Here is a 5,531-nt window from a genome sequence, read left to right as displayed (position 1 = left end):
ACATTCATGGCATAGTTTATTCAAATGATCTAATATTGTGCACAAGGTTGCATCTTAGAATGGCAAACAATGTTGCCTTAGGAATTTTTTATTTTTTTGAGGTTGAAAAAATCATTTTCCATTTTTGAGTGTCCAAAATGACTTTATTTTGTGAATGACCTAGCATATATTTGTTGCAAAATTGGACCAAATCAATTTTTTAAAATATTTGACCATATTTAATGTACAATTGACCAAATGGTTGGGTGTAAATATTTTTTTTCGAATGTTGGTAGTTGCTCTGCCAAATTCGTATATTAGAGGGGAACAGAGTACATGAGGCGCCCGAAGGCAAAAGCATCAAAGAAGGATGCCAAGAAAGAAGAAAAAGCAAATCAAACTAGCGTTACCCTCAGCCTGGATCGAAAGGGATCCCAGCGCCTGCCATGTTCCACATGACCAATTCATCCCTAAGCCGTTGCGAGAACGCGGGCATGTCCATACGTCTGTCCTGGGATATACGCCTATTGCGCTCGCCCCAAAGTTCCCACGCCGCTAGGTGAAGAAGCAACAGTACGACCTTCCTCTTGCTTCTAGGAGCAATCGTCCAACAGGTTGTCATCCAGTTTTTTATGTTTGAAACAGTGTAAATGTTTTTGATCCACCTCTCATGAAAAAGACAAATTTCCTCAAATTCACTTAGAAGCGGGTCAAATTTAAACTATAGCTGCCTCATAGTTTCTTCTTTATTTTTCCAAAAAATTATTTCTAGGTACATAAGTATCTATTTAATCAGAGAAACACCAAAAATATCCAAGGTCTGGCTGCTCGCTAAGAACGGTCATTCCAACCGTTTTGACCGCGTTTGGGCATGAAAAATTCAAAAGAAAAAAAATGGAAAACCTTCGCATCGTGTCATTATATGTGACCAAGTTACGAGAAAAAAAAATAAACTTATACTACAGTAATTATTTTAAGAAAGTGTTCTCAAAAATGAGCTATCATGTGTGAATGTTCATGCCTTTCAAGCCAAATGATCAAACTTATGACCACATTCATGGCATAGTTTGTTCAAGTGATCTAATATTGTGCGCAAGGGTGCATCTTAGAATGGCAAACAATGTTGCCTAAGGAAGTTTTTATTTTTTGAATGAAATATTCATTTTCCATTTTTTGAGTGCCAAAATTGAGTTTTTTTTGTGAAGAACCTATCATATATTTGTTGCAAAATTGGACCAAATCATTTTTCTAAAATATTATGTCATATTTAATGTAAAATTGACAAAATGGTTGGGTGTAAAAATATTTGATCCATCTCTCGTGAAAAAAAAATTCCTGCGATTCAACTCGAAGCAGGTCAAATTTGAACTGCAACTACGTCATAGTTTCCTCTTTATTTTCCCCAAAAATCATTTCTAGGTACATAAGTATCTATTTAATCAGAAATACATGGTGTGGTGGCGATACGTCGAGATTTGGACGGTGGGCGAGGGCCCCAACTCCAGAGCGCATAAACTGTCATGCGAGCCGCGTGGTCACCGCGAGACCGAACGCCACGCGTTCTGGGCAGGCTAATCATGTTTGGTGGGCTGTACTCTCCATTGGTAGGTGTTAGGAAGAATAATACAATATAAAAATCTCACGAGGAGAGTGGACTAAGATCAAACATGAATTAGCAGCCAATGTTTGATTAGCGGTGGGAGAAATGCACGTGGACAATGGGCCTGAATTTTGTTTGAGGATGATCATCTACTAAGGAGAATGTCTTGGCAAATGTTTAGCTCAAATGGAGGAGACTAGGTGGCACTTGCTTTGCAAAGTACCACACTCGACAGAAATATGGATGTTGAAGCTGGGCTCAAATTAATGAATGGATTAAGCTGAAATTTGATGAATGATGCTCATTTGGCATAGGAAAGCACTATAAAGTTTTATACCAATTGGACATGCCAAAGTGACAATTCCTTCACAATTCTCTTCTATGGACATAAATTTTGAAAAATTATTGACAGGAATTGGCAAAATGAAATGAGCTTAGATTTGGTGGAGGTAAGTTATATAGGTAGGAACATGCCTTGGTAAATTATAAGAAATAATTAAGAAATATAAAATATAGTTGCTTCACAAACTGAAAATATGACCACAATATAATATTGGATAATGAGCTCACATGGATTGCTAGATAGAGGTCAAATTTTGTGGATAGTAACGATTTGAGCATATGGAAAATTTAGAAAAGTCTCACATCATTTGGATAATCCTAGCTAGTACTTTATTCACAAAAGTTTCTCTCTAGATAGAAACTTTGGAAATTTGATGAGGAAGAGTTGCTAAGAAAATGGAGCTGAATTTTGGCATGTGACAATGATTTGGATGTTGAAGATTGCCCAAAAAGTTTGAGGGCAATAGGAGGGTCTAGATACACTTGCTTTGCAATGCGCCAATCTAGAAAAAAATATAAATTGAAACTAGCGTCGATCATGATCATGATCAAAATTCTAAAATTGCCTTTGTATATAAACTAAATTTAGCGTGATGGATTACTAAAAATTGCCACGATCCATGCATTAAATTTGTCGTGGTTAATTACTAAAAATTATCATGATCAATTAATAAAAATTATCATAAAAAGTTATTGAAATTATAACGATGGAAAAAAAATAGATAGAACATGTCATGATAACTGTAGTGTAAACACTATGACAACTACAGTGTAATATCATGACACGTCTTGCCCAAAAAAAAATCATCGAAACATATCAACATGGAATTTAGTTTTGAAGATCTCGTCGAGACGGATTTAATGATGAAAATAAATTTTTGATTAGAAGATAAAATATTTTTAAGCCGAAAACTCAAAATAATCCTGGTGAGAAAGAAACGAGTGTGTGGACGAAATGATAAAATGCCCACACACCAATCCAATCCTACGTGGCATAAAAAATGCCAAGATTAATACAAAGCACAAACGAACAAAGATCCATGTAGGCGGTTTGTAAACGCGTACAGATCTGGACGTTATCTTTTCCCTTATTTATTTATTTTTATATTTTATATTTTTGAAAGGTAATTGGCCCAAAAGGCTAAAAAAGCCCCGAAACAGTCAAAAAGCTGGAAAGCACTCGGGTGGCCGGCACACATTCCGTGACGTGTGGAGCCGGCCCGTTTAGTTAATGTGCTGTGCCCAGCCCCAAGACGAGGCCAATGTGTCAGAATGACACGGCCTGCTTATAAGCAGGCTTCGGCGTGCCGTGCCAGGGCAAGCCCGTTTACGCGTGTGCGGGTTTGGGCACCTCTGCTCCATAGCGAAGACCGAAAAGCACGGCCGCCGCCACGCACCACCCCCTGCCGCCAACACACTGTAGGTCAGCCGCCGGCAACATTGAAGGTAAGGAGCCCCCCTGTCTAGGTTGTTTCAATCCGACATTCACCCTCTTCTTTTGGATCCTTTGGATTATTGGAACCAATGCGTATGCTTTCTTGATTCCTCTTAGAACAGGAATTGTTTTTTTTAGGTGATTGGTGGGTGAAATGTGGATCCATTCTTGATTCCACGGTTCCACCTAGAACTGGAAGTGGAATCAGGCACTGCGTCTTCTCTTTTCGTATGGAACTTTACGAGTTCGATCTAGTATGAACAAGCGATTGCTTTCTTGTAGATAGATATATTTAACATAGACGGATGTGCAAATGTTGCAGGGGCACCGCAGCACACAAAGCAGATAGTAATGGCGTCAACCACCATATCGTCATGCGCATATCAGACGGTGCAAGGCGCGCACCGATTGAAGATCTGTCAGTTCAGTCACGGGATTGTTGGCATGGATGTCAATGCTGATGGTTTCATCCGCTCCAGCACCTTTAGGGTTGGGGGATTCGACTGGGCTACCCAGAGGGCTATGGCGACGACAGTGAGGGATTCATATCAGTTTTTGTTGAGTTCATGAGCAAGTATGGGGAGGCGCCAGCGGTCGTCGACATAAGACTGATTGATCAAGTCACTGGGAAGCCCTACTCGTTATTGTCAAGTGTGTTTTTTGAAGAGGATGAGGAGCCATTTCGGTTCAAGTCTGACAGCTTCGCAGAGGCTACCTGGGGTAAGGAGAGGTGTATAAGAAGGGAGGCGTTGGAGGATTCAGTGTATGTCCGGGATAACTGCCTTGTGATTGAATGTGTTATCACTGTTTTAGGCCAATTAAGGGTGTCCGAAACCAAACCATTGTGTGAAATTGATGTGCCTCCCCCTAACGCACTACGACATTTTGGCAAGATGTTGGAGGATACGTCCACAGCAGATGTGACCTTCAACGTTGAACAAGAAACATTTGCTGCCCACAGGGTGGTGCTTGCTGCGCGGTCACCTGTCTTCCAAAAGCAGTTCAGCGAGCCCATGAAGGACAAGAAGATGAGCCGCATGACCATCAATTTCATGGAACCGGTGGTTTTCAAGGCTCTGCTCCATTTCATTTACACCGATTCCCTGCCTGCAATGGACGATCTCAATAAAGCTGAAAGCAATGCTGTTATGCAGCACCTGCTTGCAGCTGCGGATCAGTATGAATTAGAGAGGTTGAAGCTTATGTGTGCACGCACCTTGGTTATGAACCTTAATGTGGAGAATGTGGCTAGTGCACTATGGCTGGCTGATAAGTATGATTGCCAGAAGCTTAAAGAAGCTTGCGTCAATTTTATGGCCCCTTCCAACAGAGTGGATGCTGTGGTGGCAAGCCAAGGGTACCAGCTTCTGAAAAGAACTTCTCCCTCTCCATTAGCAGATGTGTGGGAGAAGAGGAGCCGTGTTCGCCAAGGCTTTCTTTAGAGCACAACCAAAAGGTACATTACTAGTTTAAGAGTGCTTCTGTCAGCAAAATGACCGGTATGATGTCAGCAGAATGTATTATGCTTATCTAGATCCTATGCTTTGAGAAATCACCTAAGCACCCCCCCCTGGTAACTCTTTAGTTTTTTGCTAGAAACTATTAATGTAATGTTGGTCATGTATGTGTAGCTGTGAAATGTTGATCTTTAGATGCATTCCTGGGTCAATTTAGCAGATATGCTCGAGCAAGTGTGTTCTGAATGATGTGCGATCCATTGATTTGCAGCTTGTTTTGATTTGGTCCATCTTACTCGCACTTTTTGAATTGCTTTGGTCCTTCGCTCTAATTTGCAACGCCCGGTTCAGCTTACCACTGTTGATTTCTTCATATAAAAGATGGATTATGTTTGTCGCTCAGGACATCTGCTGTCACATGACTGTGCTGACTGCTCAATGCATATGTTGACTTCTGCTGTTTTAGTTGCTACCTCTGTGTATGATAAAGAAGATGGATAATGTTAGCTCATTATTGGTACCATTTAAGTCACAGGGTGCTAACAGTTCTGAAGGCATTGGACCATGAAGGATGAAGTATAACTGCCAAAACTATCCAGAGAGATGCATCTTACTGCCATAAGCTGATTGTTGATATTTCCCTCCTTTTACAGATGCACTACAAATTTCTTTATTACATCAGTTCATTACTTTAATCTGAAATGGGCCTGTTATCTCT

General features: G+C 40.5%; 1 pseudogene across 1 annotated transcript; it reads left to right on the top strand.

Annotated features, from left to right (window-relative positions):
- The first annotated feature begins 3,242 nt into the window (after window positions 1-3,242).
- Window positions 3,243-5,031, top strand: LOC123407821 (annotated as a pseudogene). Its single transcript, XR_006612674.1, has 3 exons — window positions 3,243-3,367; window positions 3,479-3,584; window positions 3,679-5,031. The product of XR_006612674.1 is annotated as a BTB/POZ and MATH domain-containing protein 1-like (transcript).
- Window positions 5,032-5,531: the final 500 nt, after the last annotated feature.

Source organism: Hordeum vulgare, chromosome 7H (genome assembly GCF_904849725.1).
Source record: "Hordeum vulgare subsp. vulgare chromosome 7H, MorexV3_pseudomolecules_assembly, whole genome shotgun sequence".
Taxonomy (NCBI): domain Eukaryota; kingdom Viridiplantae; phylum Streptophyta; class Magnoliopsida; order Poales; family Poaceae; genus Hordeum; species Hordeum vulgare.
The sequence above is the reverse complement of the archived record's forward strand: the minus strand, read 5'-3'. Positions and strand labels throughout refer to the sequence as shown.